A 24,796-nucleotide genomic window follows, 5' to 3' on the forward strand; every position below is an offset into this window, starting at 1 on the left:
CATTCCAAAAATGAGGACTTGCTGGGCAAAAAAGTGCTCTGAAAACCAGAGTAGACAGGTACCAACCTGCTCCCCTATTTGCCAGAGGAGCATTGCAGGTCAGATTGGCTTTGCGACTGCCCCCACTATGTTCTTCTCTGCAGTAGCAAACCCTTTTCAGCGGTACATCGCTAAAGGCGAGACCAGCCTCGTGGAATTGTCTTCAGCTAGAGCCCTCTGCCTCATCACACTGGAGATTTTTTACTTCCGAAAAAGAGACTAAGGGCCTAATTATGAGTTTGGCGGTGTGATGGACCACCAAAACCCACTGTGGCACTGTGGGCACCACCGTTCAGAACGCCCTATCACGAGTTTGGCGGGCCAACCGTCCTATAATGAGTTTGGCAGTCGTACCGCCAAAAGACTGCTGCAACCGCCTGGGATCCGTGATCCCTCGACAGTGTTGCAGCGGTGTGAGGCCACAATATGCTGGTGATGCTGCTGCAGCACCATCAAGCATATTACGAGTTTCCTCGCATCCACCCTTTTCATGGTGGTGGCAGTGAGGAAACTAAGGGGACCCTATAGGGTCTCCTGTTGCCTCAGTTGGGGAATGCATGCAAGGGGGGTACATGTTGTTCCACCCTGTCTGCATGCACCCCCAGTTCCTGCACAGCATGGACTATGAAGTCACAGCCGTTTAGGAACGTGCTTTGGCGCTCCCATTGTGGTGCCTATCTAAGGTTTAGATATGAGCCTTTGAAAGGCACTGCCATGTGACAGCCAAAGCACCGCCTGCAAGACCAGGAGAAAACTCCTAATCTGGGCTGTAGATGGCAGTAAAGTTTGGTTGTGTGTAAGCGGGGCTCTAGTATGGGGGCCTGCTCCCACACCGCCAAACTCGTAATCTGGCCCAAAGTCGAATCATAGAAATCTTCACCTCAACTTTGACCCTAGGCTCCCTGAAGATATTGCTCCTGCCTTGGACACTGTCTGCAGCCTTGCCCTGCTGAACTTTACCTTCTCAGAACATTTTTCTCAAAATTTCTTTTTAGTGCGAAGGTAAGTGCTGATCAGGCCCAATCCACTTCTTGTATCTGAAGCGTGCTACTTGGCATTTGGCAATATTTTTCAACTTTGACCTCATCTAGTGCAACGAAATGTCTGCAGTTGTCGATTTGATCTATTATCAATCTGCTAGGTTTTACTAAAAAGTTTGAAAATGAATAACTCCTGTTCTTGTTGGTTTGGTATCACATTAATAATTAATATTTACTCTATTTTTCTAAATTGGTGTGGGAATTTTCTTGTTTTCTGTTTTCGCTTTATTGCTGTTTGTGTACTGCATAAATACTTAACACATTGCCGCCAAGCTAAGCATGATGGCTTTTGTGCCAAGCTTTCCAGGGTTAAACACAAGTTAATTTAGTGACATTCGTAGTTCACCCTGCAAGAGGTTGTGGCTGCTGATTGACCAGGTCTCACACCCCAGTCAACCAACACCTAATTTCTCACAATCATTGTATATTTGTTATATTTTTAGGATGTATGGTATATTGAGGCAATGGATGGAGTGTGTTTTTTAAGAAGGAGTTAAAATATAAGTATATATTTTTTATTGTAACAGATTGTCTCATTTTTCTTAATGCATTTTATGGGGGGCACTGAGTGGTTTGTTTGGGTTTATCCAAACAATAATAATATCATATAGGAACTCAATTTGTGACAATTGTTTGTCTAATTCTATTGGAGTTCCTTACCCCATGGGGTTATGCTCTAGGTCTTCATGGGATATAATTTTGGTTATTTTATCCCTATGATGCCCATGGGCTACATTTCATGTTTTTCCCTCAAGGAACTTTATGAAGAAAAATACAGACGCGTTTCAAATCCCAATATATTATTGAAGGGATTCTCTTCAGGGTCAATTGACTCAGTGTAATCTCAGCTGTTGCTCGTAAGGGTTTTTTAGGACTTCATCTTACTGACTTGGTTATATATGATATGAGTTTAACAAATCATAGGTGTAATGTGACTTTTTTGATTGTTGCATCCAAAGTAAGGTTTTTAATGTAAGTTTAATCTGTTGTCATGTTTTGAGTTGCCATGATTTTCAAATGCTCTTATTTATTTTTGATTATGAAGTGTATTGCTTGTTGTTCGGGCAATTATAAGAATGTAAAAAAGGTTCCGATACATTGAAGCAAAGGCAAAGAAATAGCCAGGACTAATAGAAAGAAATATAATATATATATATATATATATATATATATTGCTATTGGCTCCAATCTGCTCAAATAAAAAGCAGGAATAAACATGGTGGTCAAATCTCTACTTTTTGTAATATATCACTCTCTTACTACAGCAATCTCTGCTGCTGTGAGAATTTTCTCAGTAGGTGCAAAATGCATTTTCAGCATTAGTGTACAAATGTAATTTGTATGCAGGTACAGTATCACCTTCGTTGAAAGTGATATTGTTGTACCTGGTGGGTCCTGTGACTTTGTGGATTACCAGGTTTGTTGTGTTTACACATATGTGTCAATGTTTAGAACCTATCAAATCAGCTTGTACAGAACGTAAAATGTTTGTATGTTCCTGTGTCCAATAGTTGATGGAAAAAACAGGTCTAATTAAATCATAAAACAGTTTTACTCGTTCCGCATAATCCATAATGTACTTTTTGCCTCATTTTAAGAATTCTAATATGGATTGTAATCTTTTCAGAGTCGTTGGAGGTTGGAACAAAGCAATTTTTTTCTAAAAAATGTGCTCCCAGGCTTTTGTCTTCACTTGACAGTTCATATCCCAGAAACAGGACAATGAGGTGGGCAATTTTAGATTTTTTTAAATAAAATGTGTAACCCAAGTATTATGTGATTTACTCTAGCCTAGTGTTCCATTAGTTCATCATCCAGCAGATAAATATCGTCTACATAGGACAAAGCTTCCTCGTCAGAATTTTGAAGTAACTCTGTTACCCTGGCTAAAAACAGCCCTGGGCTGTTCTTATACCCTTGAGGTAAATGACAAAGTTGACGCTGTGAACCTAGCGCTGAAAATCTGGTCAAGTATCTGCTTTGAGGTGCTATATTCTCTCTGAAAAATTAATTTGAGATATCTAGGGTTGCTTTGCATTTCTTCTGCATAGTTTTATTTATCAGTGCAGCACTATGTGCATTTTGTACTGCAAATGTGCGTGTGGAAGTGTTCAAATGTCTATAGTCTAAAACGAGAGGATATGAATATTCCAGTTTCATTACGTGAAACAAGGGCTTATTCATTGGCGAGGTGCAATTTTCTTTTACACCCTGGTACTCAAGTTGTTCTTGGATTTCCCTAACTTGCTTTTTAGCTTCATGTTTTATTGGGTATTGTCTCTGCGGTTGAGGAACTGATTTTAATGGTTTTTCGTGATTAAGAGACTCATCCTCTAATTCAACATGATTGCGGTAAAGTGCAGGAGCTAGCGCTAACGCCCACTCCTGCGCATGTGAAAGTTAATTGATTCCAGTATGAGGTTGGAGATAGCAGGTAAAATAACTGTTTCTGAAGATAAGTGTCTCCCTGCCAGGGAGATGTCCCCTTCATGCACTGCTGAAAATGTCCTAAGGTCTAGGACTTCTCTAGTTTATGAATATAACCAATGATTGTTAACAAAATTTTCTCTGTAAAACAAAATTCAAATCCGTAATTTGATGCTTGATGGTAAACCAACAGAGGATTTATTTCATCATCCCAAGGTTTTCCAGTTGCAATTCAACCATTCAGATCATAATGTGATGCAAAAAAAATTGATGTTCCGTAACCCAATGCATTTCGGGCTAGTTTTAGCCCTTCATCAGGGAAAATGGCAATAATGTGACTATTATTTATGTCCACATCAAGAAACCAGAATGCCTGTTGTGCTGTCCTGAGAGCTTCGGCAGACGCTATCAGTACAGGAGAGCAAGCCTAAGGAAGAGGTCTTTGAGCTGTCTCTTTAATTTTAGGCAGGAGGTGATTGCCCTGATATGGACTGGAATGGAGTTCCATATTTTTGGCGTGTTACCAGCAAAGGATCGGGCTGCGGGTTTTTGTTTGCATGCTTTCATAGGGATGAGGAGTAGGGTGTTGGTGCTCCTGAGGTTCCTTGCCTGGTCCGCTTACTTGAGCTTGGAGGCTAGGTATTCAGGCTTCCCTGTGTGCAGGGCTTTGTGTGTAAGGCAGGCAGTACTCGCATTTCGACTGGGAGCCATTTTAGTTCTCTGAGTGCGGGTGAGAGTGAACTATAGATTTACTATTCTTAACTCCATATCTAAGTACCTTGAAGACAGCAGACAGCAGATATATGTATAAATCATTGAGGAAGAACAAAATCCTTTGGACTCAATGAAAAACCTCTAATGTTCAAACAATCATCACCTTCCATTCAGACTGATACATATTCACCATTCCATCATACACACACTTCAGATTTTACCATGTAATTCCTGCAGAAAGTCAAAAACTAGAAAGGCACCAAAAATATAAATCGATTTATTGATAAAAACACAGATGATTTTTTTTTAAAAAGGGGTAAGAAGAATCCTGTACTTTATGGGCACAATACATAATATTGTAAAATTAACAATAATCACAAAGGTTCAATAAACAATCACATATTAAAACACAATTAATTGAAGAGCATAATAAAGCAAACTTAAAAAGAGTACATAGCACAGACAGGCTCAATTCGTCATTAGTTGGTTACACATCCGTTTTACACAAATATTTTGGGCATGGATCTTGGTATTAACTACTCATTGACCTCCGCGTTTTGCACAGATTGTGTATTGTGATGAGCGTCGATGCGTTTCGATGGTTGTATTATTGGACCATCATTTCAAGACCAAACAATATTTACTCTCTTTGAATAAAATATGTTGTTTCTTTTTGAACAATATAAATTTTACCACCACCTCCAATGAGCAGTGATAGCCGTGTCAATCGCACTAAGGAAATATAGTAGGCTATAATGTCTTGACTATATGTTCATTGATATATCAGTGTCCAAATTAAGGAAAGAATATAAAAGAATGACCGAGGCTCGCAACAGAGAAATAAAAGATAAGGCCTGGGAAGCATTATATGATAATCTAACATTAAGGGATAGTGCCAAGTTCTGGTCTATAGTGAACTCTCCTTTGTTTAATGGTAGAGAAAATGAAGCACTAGAGGTGAATATCACCGAGAAACAATGGTTAGACCATTTTGAAACCATCTATGGAAGTAAGATCACTACTACTCCTTTCACCCCCATAGATTCCTTAATCACAGACACTCCATTAAGAATAACGGTGAAAGAAGTACTAAATGCTATAGAAAATACAGCTGGCGGGAAAGCCCCCGGCCCGGATGGGGTTCCCACTGATATGTATAAAGCACACCCCTATGTGTGGTCCATAGTACTTGCAAATGTTTTTAATCTAGCTTGTATGAATAATTCTAACATACCTATCTCTTGGTCACACTCTGTCATCATCCCAATTTTTAAGAAGGGGCAAAGGGGTGATCCTAGGTGTTATAGACCGATATCGTTACTTGATTCGTCATTTAAGATTCTTGGCAAGGTCATTCTAAATAAAATTAGTAAGTGGGAAAAGGAAAATGAAATTTTATGCAATACCCAATATGGGTTCAGAACGGGGAGGGGTACTGAGGAACAGTGTCTTAATTTATATATGACTATTTGTAAATATACTGTTGCTGCTAGGGGGTCGGTCCATCTGGCTTTTATGGACTTGTCCACAGCGTTCGACCTAGTAAATAGGTCGAAGCTGTGGACGATTCTTTTAGAGTTGGGCTTGGACCCTGCATTGGTCAACTTTCTAGCCTACCTGCACAGTGACTTGACTGCATCAGTACCTATGACAATGGATGGTAAATGCACCGCTGGGTTTAGATCAGCGAGAGGGGTTAGACAGGGGTGCATTTTGGCCCCCATGTTATTTTCATTGTATATCAACTCTCTGTATTCAGTTTTATCAACAGCTACTCCAGATATACCTAACATGGGCGGGTCCCCTCTGCCCGTACTGATGTATGCCGATGACACGGTCCTCATTGCCAGAACCCCTAATGGTCTACAGTTGCTCCTTGACTCTTTTGGGGCTTTCATGCAGAAACTAGACCTGGTTGTAAATATGGAAAAGTCGCACGTTATGTCTATTGGGAAAGGAAAGAAAACTACAAAAACCCTGCGATGTAATGGAGTGATATTGTCCAAAGTTAAAACATTTACATACCTTGGTGTTATTTTTGATGATTTGGGCACCTGGACCCCACAGATTGTAAATAAAGCGTTAGCTATACGAAGGTCATTTGCAGCCATAGTGTGCTTCGCTAAGAGATTGGGAGGGAAACCTACTGAAGCCATACTCACCCTGTATAGAGCCAAAACCCTGGCCCTGGCTAGATACGGGGCTGGGATTTGGGGATATAAGGACCTAGCCTCAATACAGAAAGAAGAGAATAGGTCCATGCGCTCTTTATTGGGTCTACCACAGTCCACACCCTCTTTTTCTGTCCTGTCGGAATTAGGGCAAGGATATATCGAGGATGCCCTTAACCTGGCCCCACTACTTCTTTGGGTGAAATTATGGCTGAACCCCAGCTTGACTCTAAACCGCAAAATCATCAGCGACTGCATGGGGAGAGATAGAGTTAAAGACATAAAATGGCTGAACTATATCAAAACTGTAGCTACTCAATTGGGCCGCCCGGAATTGTATTGTAATCCGGAAAGGCTGTGTAAGGATGATGTTACATAGATTAAAGTCCAATATTTGAAACAAAGAAACATGCATCGTGAAGCCCAGGAAATTGAGAAAACCACTGTAAGGGCTCACTACACAGTAATCTCAACCATGTCCATTCAGCCTTATTTGATGGTAGTGAATAGGCCATATCACCGGTGGCTACTGACGAAATTCCGTTTTAACCAGATGCATCTTCTTTTGGGTGAATATCTGAAATGGAATAAGCCTAGGGATCACGCTCCATGCAAATGCGATGCTTTTACTGACCAAGACCTGACTCATTTTGTATTTTTCTGTCCTTTTTTTGCGGAGGGGAGAGAAAAATATATTCTACCACTTCTGAGGGACAGGGGATTCAAGCAAGTGAAACCCGCCTTGTTGTTTCTACAACTCATGGAGACCCCTATTGTGATGTTTGGGGTTGCCAACTTTTTGGTAGCAGCGATGAGAGCCAAACGGCTTAGATTATTGAATATCTCAATCACGGAATGTACTCTGTAAATAGCCAAGGTTTAGATCAACCTTTTCCCTTTATGTGTCGTACATTTTTGCTCCCTGTAGTATCGAAGTAATATGGCAATGGCAATGAAATTATCTACAGAACTAAAGGTGATGGATTAATTAAGGTACATGACTTATTTTTAAAAAAAGTAATAATTGTTTTTGACTTTTCCCTGCACAAATGTTCTTAACCGTTTTTAATGTTTTTAACAAATGCTTGTTATGTATTGAACAGTACTGTCTTATAAATTTGTGTATGTATGTATGTTTTTTCTACTATAAATGTGTGTGTAGTATACTTTTATGATTTTAATTAATCGAATAAAGTATTTTTTGACTCTGACTTTGACTCTGATATATTCAGAGATGACGAGGATAAATCTGGATATAAAGATATTTGCAAATGATTATATCCATTCCATGTAGTGGGGCTTAAAATGGTTTGAAGTCTTCTCATAAAATCTAGGGCACACCTTATGTGCGATCTCCGCCCCAAACAACTTATTTATATATCCGTTGGGTCAAAAGGACTCTTTTCAATACGAGCTGAGTTGCTGCTATTATCGGATGAATTGGTCCAATTTAGTCGCCCTCAACAAATCCCTTTTAAACATTAGGATTTGTGAATAGCGCCCGGCGTCCCGTGCAATCTTCCTCTAAAACAGCTAGTTAGCCCATTGATGCGCATAGATGTAGTTAGGTTTAGAAAATGTACACATACTTGCCTTTCAATATTTTGTCCCTTAAGATTTAGTTCACTGCATTACTGTGCAACGATATCCTGGTCTCGATATTCAGGAGTCACACCCTCAATCTTTGCCCCTTCATAGTCAATATGCGGGCATTTTTTCCACAATGAGTCACACAAACACACACAAATAAAAATGAGGCCCCCACCACATACACTTGAGACACAACCCAGACTAGCAGCAGATGACTTATTAACCTCCTATCTGCGGTCCTATTACACCGCTCTAGCTGCCAATCCCAGACAGCTTTGTATAAAATATTCCAGAGTCAAATCCTGCTAATGATTAGATGGCATTCTCTGCTTTAGGTTAAAGTTATAACTACTTCTTTAGCCCTCTGTGGAACTCCATGCCCTATTGTTTGGAACGCACATGCTCTTCACTTTCACACACCCCATTGTCCCATTTTTCATCCCCTGCCTCCTAATGCTCCCGGGTGGCCTGTCAGCAAACTGCTTGTGGTATCTTAAATTCTTCACTTTGCAAAAGGACATGTAAGGTTAAGAATTTCACTGGGCAGCATAGCTGAATAGCTTTAATCACTGCATTGAAATGCCAACGTATTGAAGGTCTTGGTGTGTGACCCACTGCTTACAAAGGTGTGTGAGAGTGTTTTGGTTTCTTTTAATAACATCTTTTTTCATTTACACTACTATTTTCTCACAACACATCTTCAATTCTTCCCTTATAAATAGATATGTTAGTCTAGAAATAGTGTAAAGCAGCATAGCTTGGCTGTATGATTCATAGTGTAGCCAATTGTCTTTATTCATTACTTGGAAATGTTGCTTTTTCCCCAGAATTTTATATAGCACAAACTTGACCCTAAGGTATCTGAGCACTTTACATGAGCACCAGTTGCGTTACACAAGGACATACTCATTTTTGTTTGGCACGAGGAGATTAAGTAATTTGTCCAGAATCATAGCATGTTGAGTGTCCCTGCTGAGAATTGAACGTGGTTCCCCAGCTTCAAGGTTGGCTGCTCTTGCCGTAAGCCCGTATTCTGGTTTGAGATAGTGGCGTAAGTGTGTCATGGGCCTTAGTGCAGGGAAGAAAATGCCCACCACAGCTCCTGCTTGTATTATAAAATACAGCAATAGTGGGGGTTTAGTTGACCCCCGTTGACACTGCACCTGCTATACCAATGGAAGCTACACCCCTGGTTTGAGTAGCACACCTTACAGAGTTGTGTTTTGCTTTTATATGCCATATTGTTTCTAAATTAAATAAATGTAACTGTCAAGACATTTAAAGACAAAGCACACTTGGCAGGGCCAGACTGGGAATGCAAACCAGCCCTTTCAATTACTGTGGACCAGCCATCCAGTAGGGGCAGAGGGACGAAACACTATTGGATCACTTCTGTTACAGGTGGCCAATATTGCAGCAAAACTGCAAAACCGGTCCCCATCGTTCCAAAACTGGCTCCCACAGGGCCGGAATGGCTGCAGCTGGCACTGGGCAATCCCTCTGTGCGCTACACGGGTGGGGGACGATGTTGGGCCCCTGGGGGGCGATTTTGTTACAGGGCCGGTTTTGCAGCATAGCTGCAAAATCGTCCCTGTAACAAAATCGGCTGAAAACCGGCCCTGGCAAAGAGCTTGGCGGCACCCACAACCCCCCCCGGGGGGGGGGGAGGCCCGCCGGCAGAGCACTTTGCCAGGGCCAGTTTTGGTACCCAGTCCGGCCCTGACCCCCCCCCCCCCCCCCCTCCCCTCCCTTCCGGCCAACTGGGAAAACACAAGATGCCTGATGCAGCCAGTTCCAGCCGGCTCTGACACCTGGAAAAGTGGATGAGCTAGCACTACCTCTCCAAACATTGTTCTCTGTATAGATTGTTTGCATACACCACTATCCTCATGCACACTTATTTCAAGACAATGACATTTCAGGCAGCCTGGTCTTACTAACCCTGGTAGATGACGGGTGGATTACTTCATGCGAGCAAATCTTTCCTTTCTTTTGAACCGACAGGCATCCGTTTGACTACAGCTGATTACTTTTTCTCCCGTATATAACATCTTCAGTTCTTCCCTTTTAAAAATATATGTGTTAGTGCTTTTTCTTTGAGCAAATTCAGGGATTCCAAAGCTCTATCAGATGGGTTAAATTTCGCAGTAAGCGTGGTCAACAGTACAATACATTCAATAAATGTAAAGCACATTAGCCTCAACAAGAAAGTCAGAGAATGTTTAAGTTTCAAAACATGAAGTTGTATTAAAGTTTAATGATTTACAGAAAGTAATCATCAGATTAGTATCAAATATAGTCAAATTATAAATGTATCAAAATATATGAAGTTCAAACCTAAGTGAAAGACTTTAAGATGGGGGAGAGAACAAGCATGGGGTCTCCTCAAAAGGAAACGACAAAGGAAAGTCAGTTTTCTCTCTGATAGGTAATGTAAATCTACTACTCTGTGCTGCTCCAAGCTGGACTGAAACTCACTCTGAACTATAATACACTCTGCATTAACTTAAAACACACAATTCTATTATTTTACACACTTATAGGCAGTTATCATGAGACTGTCTAATAGGTTTAACGCAAGAATATACAATTATATGATTGATAAATTCTTAGGACACCTCACAATACAAGCTTTTCTCAGCATCCTTCAAACTTACACTATCTATTTATTTATTTATTTATTTAGAGAGTTTTATATAGCGCGAACATGACCCTTGGGTGTCAGAGCGCTTCACATACAGTAACCAATCACTAGAGTTGTTTCAACATAGACATATCCTTACACAATAACATATGAATGAGGTAGATAAGTGTAGAATAATTAATGAATGAGGTAGAAAAGTGTAGAGTGGCTTAATTTCATAAAATAGCATTATCTATAGTATATTGAGTGAGGTAGTTAAGTGTCGTGTAACACATTTTCAAAATAATATATTCAGTGAGATAGATAAGTGTCGAACTATATAATAAACTATAATCTATGACAAGATGTGATAAGGGACAAGCCTGTTATTCTGCAGATGTGTTACTGAATGTGCTACTCAATAAGACATTCCATGATAATCACAATGAAAAGAAAACATTTCTTCACATGGGAAAGAAGGCAAACGAACATTGCATTCAGTAATGAGAACTCCAGCTCGCTTAGAAATGAGATTTACAAGAAACGAATGCAGTGCGGTGCCGCAAGTCATTTTGCTGTGCTGCGTTAGTTTCGAAGCACATATATGTGACATATTTACTACAATATGTTGCATTTCTGTGCTTCCCCCTGCGCTGGTAAACAAACTGGTGCCATGCGCTGGCGCAGGCACTCTTACACCAAAGTGCAAGGATGTCTGCGTTGTGGGGAGATTGTTTTTGTGCAGGGAGGGCCACCTTCCTATACAAAACCAATCAATTTATGTGATTTCCTCTTCCAATGCATGCAGTAGAATGGAGCACGCATTGAAAGTGGAAACAAACGAGGAGAAATTAAAACATTTCTCCTCGTTGCACCTTGCTGCACCACTCCTAGGGTGGCGGTGCATTCTGATGCATTTTGAGATTTACGATTGCTCGTAAATCTGGAAATGCATCAGTGGACATGGATGTTTCATGGGAACACTGACAAAAACACCCATGTTAGGCCCCTAACACGCAAAGTGTTGCATGAAAAGGGGCAATATTTACAAGCACAAGCCACGCAGGGTGGCTTTACGTGTGCTTGTAAATATCACGCAGCAGGTTGCGGCGCCGGTGCGTCATGCTACGTGATGCACCGGCGGCGCAAGGGGCTTGTAAATCTGCCCCAAAATGTTCGAGTGTTACCAAGCAAAGATGGCAACTAGAGTTAGTCATTTTAAAATGCAGGCCTACAGTAGCTATTGTGAATCTAAAGAGACATTATTAAAACTATAATTCACCCTACAAATTGCATTTGCTGCATCCATGCATTAATGTGGTATTCAGGCAAACATTTTAATGTTGGAAAAAAATATTTTCATATGTGAATCTCAAAACAGCATAGCTTCCTGGTGTAACCCACTGCTTCTGAATGTCAATTTTTTCTAATGTTTCAGCTCCGAGTCCTTCTGTGATCTTTCCTTCTTTAAATAACTTTTTGAACTCTTTCCATGTAAGGGAATATGTGAGACTGAGGATGTCACTAAGCTTAGTGACTTTGTTCATTAGTTTGAAAAGTAAAAATGTTCGGCTTTTTTTAAACTCTCCTTGCTGACAAAGGTGTGCGAGTATTTTTATTTTTTAATATCATCGTTTTTTCATTCACAAAAATATTATGTCCAAGATAATGCATGCTGGGAAACAAGCACACTCTACTGTATTCGTCACCTGCGTAGCCTGTTTGTGTGCACCACTATCCACATGCACACTTCCTTTCAGCCACCAAGGATGACTAACATGGTCTGCTTTTTTAGGTGCTGTCAACAAAGTCTTTTGTAAACAAAAAAACTTTATAAATGGGCTTAGGTGGCAACTATTACTTAACAATACTTACCATTGGTTGGCTTCAGCGTTACTATTGGTCATGCCTCCTGCTTCATCTTGACTGCTAACCTCCTCCTATTTTCTCACAGGGCTTCTATCTTTGCCCTGGAAGAGGGACCTACCACAGCTTCCTGTTTACGGCCAGTGTCCATTCCCTGGTTGAGCGTTCTTCCTGGTACTACTTTTTTTTTACTCTCTAGGAGTGCATGGCATTTTACAGTTAAATGAGCCAGCACTAGTAACCTCCCATAGATGGGAGCAATCCGGTGCCGGTGAGGAGGGTAGGTGAATCGACCGTGACTCCCTGAGGAATGGACACCATGCTAGTAGGTGTCCAATAGAAGTCGTCGCACACCGATTGAGATGACATTCCCATCTATGGGAGGTTACTAAACCACATTATTGAATACCTTTATCGTAGTGCTTACATGTAGTAGGTAGCTATTAGCCCCACCACTGAGTGTAGATAGATTCACTTTACACAGAGTAGGTCCTGATGAATTGCCACGGATTACTATAACCACTAGGCAAAAAACATGTTGACCTTAGGAGATGAGCATAGCTTGTACTGAACCTTGACTTCAGGAAATCTGCCACCCTTTACGTTTTTAGCCAGGGGGATATCAAGCCTGAATAAAATTGTTATTAGGATTATCCTACCTGTTTTAACTCACACACTTCACTATATCTACTCTTCACAGGCCACACACCCCCACTTCATCATACAGCAACGAATAAAAGATCTCTGATAAGGAGCCCCTTTATGGGTGCCTCTATGGGTGTTGCAGCGCCGACCCAATGAGGAGCAGGTCCAGATGATGAAGCATGACTCCTAGCTTGCTGGGTGTGTGAGGACCCTAGTTCTGATAGAGCAGGATCCCCTCCTTTCCCTATTTTACATCAGGTTCCGGCTCTGCTGTCACTGTTTGTGATAGCGGCTGGTCGGCTGATTTTTTATCCTTTACTAGGCACCACCTTATTAGTCACAGCATACCAATATCGAATAGGATCTGACAGGGCACTTATGCTGGACCTTGGAAAAAGCCCCACAGTCCACCTTCTTGTTAAACGTTGCCTTGTACCTACCACAGGGATGCCCCATGTGTATGTAAAAGAGAAAGTCAGACCTGACAAGTGGTTGCACTAGTCAGGACTACATGCTAACAGCATTCTGCGTGCAGGCCTTACACTGAAGGCCTGAGTTCCCTTCTCTGTGCGCCCTTGCATTACTAGCCCTTGCACACACAGTGCACATCACTAGGGACGTTTACTAATAAGGCAACATACCAATTATGGCCAACCAATCACTCTTACAGTTTACATAGGGAACTTCTGTGCTTTGACACTAATCAGCTGTGGCAAAGTACCCAAAGCATCTAAATTGGCCTCTCTAGGTCAAGAAAACGGTCTAGGGGGAAAGCAAAAAGTTTAGGGAACTTTAACCAAAAAAGCCAATCCCTAAAGGCACTCAATGAATTGTACAGTACAGTGGATGCAATATCTATCTATACACGTGATCCGAGAGCTAGATATTTTCAGTTGCATAGCATAAGGCGACTAACCTCATCATTTTCTTTCCAAAAGTAAATTCCCACCGATGATCTCGTCTATCTCAGTCTTCAACTTCACTACATCCTATAGCTTCACCTTTACTGCAGCCATGTTAGTTCCCTGACTTGATGTATTATTCTGACTCTCCTTGCTGTTATTGTGAGCCCTGAACAAGGATTATAGATCTGGAATATCCAAGAAATTTTGATTTCCAGCAGCTCCTCAACTTGCACTTGCTTCCGAGACTGCACCAATTGGTTTTCCCACTGGAGTTTCTCACATCTTTAAGTCTGAACTAGTGCTTGCCATAGGTATAGGCAGTATAGTACAGGAACCAATGTGTACTCCCGAAGGGTCGGCAGTAGCTGCAAAAGGGGTACACCACTCCCTGGGCACTAAAGATAGACCATTCCCATTCGTTCTCCCTGGCCTTCCGAATCCACTTCCTTCGTCATGCATGGACTGTCTGAGTAAGGTTTCCCACTGAGTTTGGGTCATACACAAGAACAACAGGACCAATAGTGACCTGTACTGTTAGAGCTTCCGTTAACCATGAAGGATCATTGACTCCATTCTGTCCGTACCTCCTAAGATGGACACTCCGGTTCCCCCTACTCCTGCAGATATCCTCCCCACAACTTCTGTACCAGGACCCACTTGAACTGGTGCACTTCCTATGATTCCTGCACTTCCTGAATCTTGCCCCCATCACCGGACTGTGGATTGTAAGGTGAAGGACGATGAGATAATAACCCATCCAACAAGCCATTGTCAGTGTCACTTCCATCATTTCCATTTACCTTTCTATTCCTGTTTTGAGACTCTCCCTCTCCTACCAACATTGGATACAACCTTTTTCCCTGCATAGTATCCACTTTCAATCTCTTAAGCTGTGCGCCCCATTGTGCATCCTGGCAAGCCTTCAAAGTTTTCCTCATCTTCTCTTGGTATCTCTCCTACTTAGCATGTGCTGCTTGTATGCATGCATATAATACCTCAAACTATGTTAGTTTAGGCAGTTGAAACATTACACCTCTCAACTGGTGCAATATATCCAACTGAAATGAACCAAAACGTGGAAATGACAAGTCCCCATCTTTTTCAGTGATTTGATGCTAATTTTAAGGCAAGTTATAGTATGGAGCCAACTTTTGTCACCATATAATGTGCGAGAGTATCCTCGGGTGGGGCCTCCTTGCCCACCCAGGTAACAACCCCTTGATCACCACTGAAAAGATCCCAAAAACCCCTAAAACAAAGCATGATTTAAATTGTAATTTGTTGTTCAAAATATTACGACAGAACAGTTCTTTTCCAACCACATTTTCCCAATGACCACTAACCAATACCTGTACGGTGTTTCACCAACCGACCTATGCACACAATCATCTTAAATGCCATATTTGTCTGCCATATAAAAGATCGATAGGATTCAATCGTCCAAGAACATTCACAGTGACCCTCGACCTGCGCTGGTCCCCCAAATCTGTATAGCTCACCTCTGTACACAAGGTCCACTAAACGATTCCGATACAGCTCATTCACACAAAGCTCCCTGTCTTTGTCAAACTGCAGATGACGTCTCATTGCAGCTCCTCAATTCTTCGGTCTGAATCACAATCAATCACAGTGCCTTCTACTCCCTCAGTTTATATACCCGGATCTTAGGCCATTATGGCACAAGAAACTCAAATCTCAATCCTTGGACCACATCTGGCCCGAAACCAAATGCACTCGACTCTCACACCAACTCCGCAGGACACCACACAATCAATGTATTCCCGCAATCTAAAACACGACATATAACCTATTGATACTTACTCCTCTGTTAGCTGTTGATCTCACCCGCCCTCAAACTGCGCCAGTCTCTGCCGGATTCTGTCGCTCTCGATTCTCTGCCATTGGGCTATATCTTGGGAACCCCTCGGGTTCTAAGTTCTACTTTCTTAGACTCATTTTAGATTCCTCCCTCACTTCATGTGCTAACCATCCTACTTTGCTGTGAACTGAAAGGGCTGGGTCCATAAGGTTCTGGACCAAATCTAGGGATGCAATCCGATTATTCTTTCCAGCAGCATGAAAGTGTAGAGGGGAGAATGTTCAGTATTATTGCCAATCAAACCCTCAAGGCATCAGTTGGACACCTAATAACCACATACAACTCCATACGGTCAGTTAGTTTATCACAATGCCAAAAACAACTGAACATAAAACCCCTTCAGATGAGCGTATAGAAATACATCGGAATCAGCATGAAGCCAAATCTGCGTATACAATTGAGATGATGTAGCATAAACAAGACAATTACCTCAAGAAACAAGATGTAGAGATCAGAAAGCAGGAGGCCAAATTTCCCTGCATTGAGGGTTGGCAAGTAAAAAGCATTATTCTATCCCTGATCTAACACAAAGTGACATCCCTACTTAAGCATCCTCAGAATGGAAAAATAAAAGGTGTCAGCATGTGGAGTCTTCCTAAGAAGCCTCTCCACAATAATGGGTCATGTAGCATAAAGCTGCAGAAACTGGGCTTGCTCTAAGATGCTCTCTCTCCGAAGGCAGAAGAAGAAGTGGGCACTTTTCCTACTCCCAACATAACATTATTTCAAGGTATCCTTCCCAAGAGTCTTTGCTGGCCATGCCATCTGCTCTGAGTACGATCCCAGAAGTAGTTTTCCATGGGATACAAGTGTTCTTGTTTTGCAAGAGTATGTTCTTGGCTCCCAGGCCTTTTCCTGTGTGTAGCACAACAGCCTTCCTTCATTGAGTAAAGTGTACGATGTAACTTCTTGTCTCCTTGCTTGACTCTGAAAACAAAGACACTATTCTTGGTAACTAGAGCACTTCTTTCACCTGCTACATGCAACGTGTGAAAGAACAAATTCCACAGCACACATGAAATTCAGCTATTAAATCTAAAGAAAGTGTTTCCAGGGAAATGCCTTTCAGGCCTACAAGATTCAGCTAACATAGGAAAACAGTGTTTGAGCTTTATGAGTTTGCATAAGGAAATAAGGAACATTCAATGAATACATTTGCCTACATGTAAAATGACACGATTACTAAACCATTTCAATACATCAATAAATATCAATATCACAACACAAGCTCTTCATGGTAATGTTTTCTGCTAGTTACATTCACTTTCTATGTTATATTTCAAAGGCTTAAGCATATCAAGCTTCAGGTTAATACGTCCCAAACTCCTAACACTTTATGTGGGTGTGCTCTACACATGTGATTCTAATGCACCTCTACAAATAAAATACAATTTCCTCTATATCATTATCTGAAATCCTAATATTGTTTTGACCCAGTACGCATGACAGTCACATGACAGTCATGCATGGATGCTGAGAAATAGGTTTTTAACACATGGAGCCTAGCTCTATTGAGGGGTGTATCAAGCATGCACTCTAGTTGACATATGATTACTCTCCCTCTACTGAGTCAAATACCCACCATACCTATTTTTCTGTTCATTGTCTCAAGTTGTGGCTGCTTAAGTTGTACCCATCACCTGTGACAAAGAATTTGTCAACTCTGCAGAAGGAAAAATGAACTAGGAAAAGGAATTGCTGCAAGCCAGTTACATTTACAGTGGGTTCAACTCCCTCTACCAGGATAATATGCATAAAGGTAGGATCCTAACTACCCAAGCTATGCTACCCGGTTCCATTTCCAGGTTGGTTTTTCATTGATCAAGAGAGAAAGTGCTCTGCAGGGTAGTCAATGGACTTCTGAGATCCAGGGTTTGTATTGATTTTGCCAGTCTCAAGAAGTGAGGGGACATCGCCTAAAGTCTGCACAGCCATTTTGGAGAGCTGTGCTTGGCCTGTGGCCTGGCCTGCTAATAGAGAAGAAAGAGTGCCAAACCCTGCAGGAAGAATTGACTAAGGAGTAGAAGCCCAGCCACTGTGCCTGGAGTGTTGGGCAGCTCAAAAGAAGCAGACTGAATGGGGGAATGTAGCATGTGCTGATCCTAGTCTGCAGAAGGTCTCCTGGGTTCCTTTTCTCCACAACAAGCCAAATCATCCTACAACTCCAGTACAAGTTAGCCAGCAAGACCGCAACATGCCTTTTTTTACCATAGGCTGGAGACTGTGTCATAACTTTGCAATACGAACCTTGTGAATGAAGCCCCAGTGTGAGAATTCCTTTTGGTGAGAGAACTTGAGGTTCTATGTACCAGTGTTACTCCTGCCTTGAGCCACCATAATCAAGCACCAGTGCTGGGAGCGGGATGAGGCAGGGCTGCCAGCCCGCACTACAGGGAGCTAAGAACAGCATGGTTACCAGCCACAGAATGCGTGTAACTTGCATATTTTTTGACGCCTCGACCAGGCAGCTTGTGGTGCAGGCGACGGTGATTTCTCGGCTTGACTATGCCAGCTACCTCTTGGTAGGGATAAACCAGGCCGAAATCACTCGTCTACAACGTGTGCAAAACGCGGCCGCTAGAGCAGTGGTGGGCCTATCCAGGTTCTGTTCCGCTGCCAACACTTTGCGCTCTCTCCATTGGCTGCCGATTAAGCAGAGGATTCAATTTAAAGTGCTCTGTCTGTCCCATAAGATCCTTAAAGGCTCCCCTGCCCGGATTCTTTTGAATCTCTTGTCTCCCTATGTTCCGGCTCGCCCTCTACGTTCGTCGGACCTTGAACTTGCAGTAGTCCCCCGGTTCAAGCGTAGCCGTGCTGGCGGCCGCTCATTTCGAGTACGTGCTGCAGCTCTGTGGAATTCCCTTCCTTTAAAGATTCGTGCCCTTGATGATCTTTTCTCATTTCGTAGGGCCGTTAAGACCTTCCTATTTCCTTAAATCGCTGTACCTCTAGTTTGCCACCTTTTTTAGCTGTGTTATGTTGTTACCTTGTCAGGCGCCAGGACGCTCCTTCGCTGGAGCAGCTGTGCGCGTAATAAATGCTCATAACATAACATAACATAACAAGCGCCCTGTCCCTCTCGTAACTTGAGCCATGTGAACTTGAAAATTGACAATGTCTCCCCTGCTAATACTTGAGTGGTTATTTTTTACCCAGTGAGACTGCATAACTCGAAAAGGCTTAATGAGGCATATGCAAACTGGCCAGTGAGTCACAGACCCAAGGAATCCGATTGCACCATATTACAGTGAGCTTGTATGTTTTAGTACCAGATTTCAATTGAATATTTCTGTGTGTTAACACCCTGTAGCACCCATTTTTGAACTGTGTAGCTCATAAATATACCCAATTTGTAGTATTATGTTTGGTGTGTTACTAAACAAAGTTTGCTCTGTTTTTTACCAAGAAAAACACGTGGCTGGACAGTACTTGTCCCGCCTGTTGTTTGAGTTTGTGGTCTCTACAAACTCACTAACTCCCTTAGAAACAGTGCACTGTTGGGCCTTCCTTATTCTGAGAGTCAGCTGTACAAAGGGTTACATTGTGTCCATTTTGCAGAACCATTGCAGGTCGGAGCCCAAGACATAAGTGGTAAAAGGCCCCAGGTTTTAAAGAGGTCATTGGGTGGGGACTACAAAAACAGGCCAAGAGTATGACCCATATTTTGATTGAGTATGGTAATGCTGGACTTAAAGTGAAGGGATTTGAGATGATCCATAAAGTCAGTGATGAGAATAGCGAGTGAACTATTACTATCAAGGTAAAACGTGCCTAAGATGATATGACTTCAAAGGACAACCCCACAGCAAGAAAATTACAAATAAATGATTAATTTTTAGAAGCACCTGGTCCAGACAGAATTCTAAATCAAGGTAAAGCTTGGTATAAAAGACATTGAGGCATAAGACATTGACAGCCTTATTTGTGAAGACTTACAACACTTTTACTCCACTGTTGCGTCACTTTTTGTGACACAGTGGCGGCGTAAATAATGTGCCACGTTGCGCCATATTTACAAAGTGATGCGTCTAAGCAGATTCATCACTTTGAAAATGGCTGCACTACATTATACCTTTGTCAGGAATAATGTTTGCTGGGTGGGCGTTCCCACGTGAAAGATTTGTAGAAGGGGTGCAGTGAAATATATCAGATTTCACTGCACCACTTCTAGGACTCTGTTACATCACAACCTTATGCCTGCCCACCAGCAGGCATAAGGGTGACACAGTGCAATGGGAATATACATCTCCCATGCATTGCTGGAGTTGCATCATACTTATGACACAATTCCAGCAATGTGTGGATTTTGCGCCAACAGATACGTCAGGATTCCTGGCGTATCTGTCATTCCTTGCGACATGGTGCTCCATAAAATGAATGAAGTCCATCCATTGTATCCCACGGAGGGCGCACTGAAAACTGTTGCATCAATACTTTCACGCAGCGCGGTGCCACATTTCATAAATGAGGCCCTGAAATTCTATGGGCCTCATTTATGAGAAATGACGCATCGCTGCGTGAAAGCAGAGATGCGTCACTTCTCAGTGCGCACTGATTGCGACATGATTGATGCGTCATATTTATAATATGACGCATCATGTCGCAAAGATTTACAGATACGTCAGTATTTCTGACGTATCTGTAGGCGCAAAAGTGATTCATTGCTGGAGTGTGTCACAAAAGTGACGCAACTCCAGCAATGAGTCCTTTCACATGGTGCAAGCCCCATGTGGAAGGGCCTGCGTCAATCTTACGCCTGCTGTGAGGCAGGCGCACGATTTTTACGCAACAGCGTCCTAAAAGTGACGCAGTGAAATCTCATAGATTTCACTGCGGCACTTCAATGACCTTTCTTTGCGTCAATACGCCCCCCTTGCATACATTATACCTGGCGCAGGTATAATGTGGCGCAGGGGTTTACAAAGTGATGCATCTACCTAGATGCTTCACTTTGTAAATATGGCGCAACGAGGCGCATTTTTTACGCCACTGGTGCGTCACAAAAAGTGATGCACCAGAGGTGTAAAAGTGACGCACAGCCTCATAAATGAGGCCCTATGGATTTATTGACTAACGTCACACCAAAGCACTGCCTCACCAAACTCCTGTGGTCAGCGAAGGGTTCTTTCAATAACATTTCATAACAATGGGGTTGTATCATGCATCTCAGGGTAATGTATTTTAAAAACACTTGATAATGGATGCTGTGTGAAATTCTCCCCACACGAGTGAATATAACTTCACTAGTTTCCTTCACAATGTTATAAGCGCTGCGGTTAAATTGTGAGTAAGCATAAAATGAAAGAATTACCATTATTTGGTACAATGCATTTCTCCCTACTTCATATTTTGTATAAAGACCTTAGTGTTAATTCCATAGTTATCTTCTTTGTAATTGTACTGTAAAAATTAAACGAGAGTTGCGTTATTTAATCAAGTTAAGGTAGCTTTACATCTAGACAACAACATAACTATTATGGATAATCGCTATGCGCTGTAGCCTCTTCTGGGAAGCAAGAGTTTAATTTCTGAAGTACATACATCTTTCTCCATAACCGGTGTCTCCCACTAGGCTTTTTTTTATATTTTCTTCCAATTTAGAATGAAAAATGTGCATATTTTAAATGGAAACACAGAAAACTGTCCAAGCATTGATCCGTGTAATAGAAACATTCAGTCTTGTGACAGGCTATTACTGAAGTACTAATTATATGCCACTAGTCTAAGCACATTAAAACAAAACAAATCATTAGAAAGTTTTGTCTGTACGGATAACTAACAGACCGGTGAACAGGTCTAATTAAAGCCCTGGTCGAGACTGCCAAAGATATCAAAAAACACCTAACAAACCGATCTCAGAGGTGCCTGGGCATACAACAGCACTTACCAGTGTTTTCAGCAAGGGGTTTGATCACAAAACACAATTTGCAAGGGTTTCCTTTCGTGACTGATTACAAATGTACAAAATTGACATTGTAAAGGCTTCACAACGCAGTGCTTGTTCGGTGACTTCGTCCCTCAAGTGATCAGGACTACCAGTAATAGAAATAATTTTAAGAGCTTCGACCGAGCTTGCAATTTGCACATTCGATTCTGTAGGAAAGCACAAGCCGAGAAAGCTTTCACTACAAATCTTGTTCCTTTTTCCCCAAATAGATGGCATTGAAAGGATGTCTAATCCACCATGGTGAATAACCTGTAAGTCTAAAAAAAAAACTACAGTCTGTTTTGGTCCAGAATCACGCAGCTCCAATAGGGCATACTCCTAAAGGCAAGTTCAGCTATAAACACATTTGTGACTTAGTTACTCGAATTCACGTGCGTGGTGAAACACGCATGCGCAGATTGTACGGGGAAGATCATCCAGATGGGAAGATCATAACTACGGTACACCTGTTTAAGCCCTTTTACGGGTTTAGACATCTCTGCACCCGCAAACCTCACTCACAGGGTGGCATGCAAGGAATAGTTAGCCTTGGAAGTTTTCGAGGGTCCGCAAACAAGTATATTTATGGCCACTCACAAACTACTGTTATTCTCCTTTCCAGCCTGAAGAAGGTTGTGTAATTCCTTCAGTCCAACGTTGACATAAATCTCCTTTCCAGGATGGGAAGGAGAATGAATCACCACCAAATTTCGTGGGCTTATAGGGGAAGGGGTTTTTCCTCGGGGAAAACTAATTTCATGTCCAAAAAAAAGAAAGAGAACATATTGGAATGTATTCTCCCCTAGACAGAGTTCTCTGCAACGCAGAGCTCCCCACAAAGGCAATAGATTCACCAACAATGAACAGGAACACCAAAGTATGCACCAGTTCAAGTTTTTCCTCAAACACCGAACAGACATGCACCACAGAAGTGGCAGCATTTGTAACCTTACCTCATAGGCAGAACAGGTAGAACATGAACTGCAGCTACAAAAGCTTATATCACACATAACCGGTATATCGCAGGCAGTAGAAAGCCTGGTGTGAGGGTTTGGGCCAACTGCAGTGCCCTCCTTACCTTTGCAGTGCAGGAGGTGTGTGATTCAAGGCGCTGCTATGAAACCTATTTGCCCCTGGCAGTGCGTGTCAGGCAGAGGATGGAAGAGGAAGACTTCTCCGTAGCCTTCTCATCAACAGCACTGCCTTTTTTTTATTCATTTATTGATCAGTCACATTAACATTACCAACAAAAATGTTGTACATAGGAACAGTAAGGGTACCTTGCATAAAGTGTACAGATGGGATAGTTAACAGACCAGATTGGGCCAATCATGGAATGAGTAGTAGTTGCCACTGTGTGAGAATTCAATGCAAATTCAATGTACATCAATTAACCAATCACGACACAACAGAAACCAATATTTGGACTTTAGGTTAATCGGCTTGTGGAAGAGCATCATTCTTCTGTACACATCACGGGGGTGAGGTTTGTCCCTTAATAGTCAGGTCCTTCCTTCTTCAGTTTCTTGTAATCGATGGTCTCCGAGTAAAAATTGTACTGGTAGGTGGGGTTGTTTTTGCTCCAAGGTTCTGGGTTATTCTTCTTTTCCAGGAGACATCAGGTATTTTCATTGTCACACGAAGGCAGACATACCTGAACCAACAGCCCCAAGTCCAACAAAGGCAAACAGAGGGATAAAGCTTCTTAGCATGGTCCAGCATGGTACCAAACATGGTGGAGGTTATCGGGTCTCCCTGTGTTCATCGTAAAAAAGTAAGACCTCTGGTGTGCTAGAACTTGGTGAACGATTTAGGGTTTGGTGGATGGGTGCCTGTCACAAACATGACGGATATCTTGTCTGCCTTATTATAAGTTACACTTGTAAAATGGCATGTGAATTATGTGCAAGTCTGTGACAACAAAGAGAAATAAACAACTTACTGCGTTAATAATCCAGTAGCATCAATATTTGAGGTTTTGCACTGTAGTGGTCAGTTACTTTCTTTGATCTTCAATGGATATTTCTCCAGAACTGTATTGAAATCTTTCAACGAGGAGCTTTCACAAATAGTTGGCGGAAGTGAGATCCAATGGGAGAGCCCTGGAAGGTAGAAGGATAGCTAACAGATTTAGTCTTTGGCTGCATGGAAAAGGATATATGGGCAGATCTTTCCAGTAAAATGCTTGACATCTTGCTGCATTACCAGTGGTAGTGATGGAACATTCTAAATACGTGATTGGACTGAAGAGAGCACAAAGGCTTCTGGCTGATGAGACGCACATCGTGATGTCAGCATTAAAGCAGATTGTGCTAGGTGGGGAGGTGGTTTTGTTTATCCTCCCTTAGCCAAGGATAACTTCATAGCCTCCCAGTTGCATTGTTCATTTATATCCCCAAAGAACTTTTCAAGATTGCGAATACATTATGCCTTTTTTTCAACAGAGAAGTGCCTGCTTCCCATATGCTCTGTGATTGTCTATTTGATTTCTTTTCTACTACAATCATTGAGATCTAGAGGAGGTCAAGGGACAGCCACGCAGCACGACTATATCCATCAGGGAGATATGATATATTATCCTAGTCACCTTTTCCGAACGAGCCCATATCAGCCTCATTAAAGTCAATGTAATCCTATCTAGCATCAAATCAGGCTCTCATGATGGCCCCTGTCTTATACCCTTTCTTAAAGTCCTTCTTCCTCTAGTAAGGAAACCTATTACGTTGTTAATGCCTCACAGGTTTCGGGGCAACTTAAGGAAAGAGTGGTAACCCCACTTACAAAAAAATCAGGACTGGACCTTTTCCAGATAAAAAATGTTTAGCCGGCTATACAACCGTGGAGAAATACCTAGTAGGCTTGCTTGGCAACCATCTTCAAGAAAATAACCTTTTAGATGGGAGCTAAGCTGCATCTTGCCTGGCACCAAGCACCGAATCAATTTTAGTAGGATGTTTCGATCAGCTGCTCT

At 41.9% G+C, this 24,796-nt stretch overlaps 1 long non-coding RNA gene and 1 pseudogene across 1 annotated transcript in view; one reads left to right on the forward strand and one right to left on the reverse strand.

The window, feature by feature from the left end:
- Positions 1-2,706: 2,706 nt before the first annotated feature.
- Positions 2,707-24,796, forward strand: part of LOC147732928 (uncharacterized) — a 121,331-nt gene continuing 99,241 nt past the window's right edge. Inside the window, exon 1 of the long non-coding RNA XR_015308692.1 lies at positions 2,707-2,806. This is a non-coding gene — a long non-coding RNA (uncharacterized LOC147732928). The remainder of the gene's footprint in view (positions 2,807-24,796) is intronic.
- Positions 23,321-23,559, reverse strand: LOC147732929 (cytochrome c oxidase subunit FA4 pseudogene; annotated as a pseudogene).

This window comes from Lissotriton vulgaris, chromosome 2_1, assembly GCF_964263255.1.
Source record: "Lissotriton vulgaris chromosome 2_1, aLisVul1.2, whole genome shotgun sequence".
NCBI lineage: Eukaryota > Metazoa > Chordata > Amphibia > Caudata > Salamandridae > Lissotriton > Lissotriton vulgaris.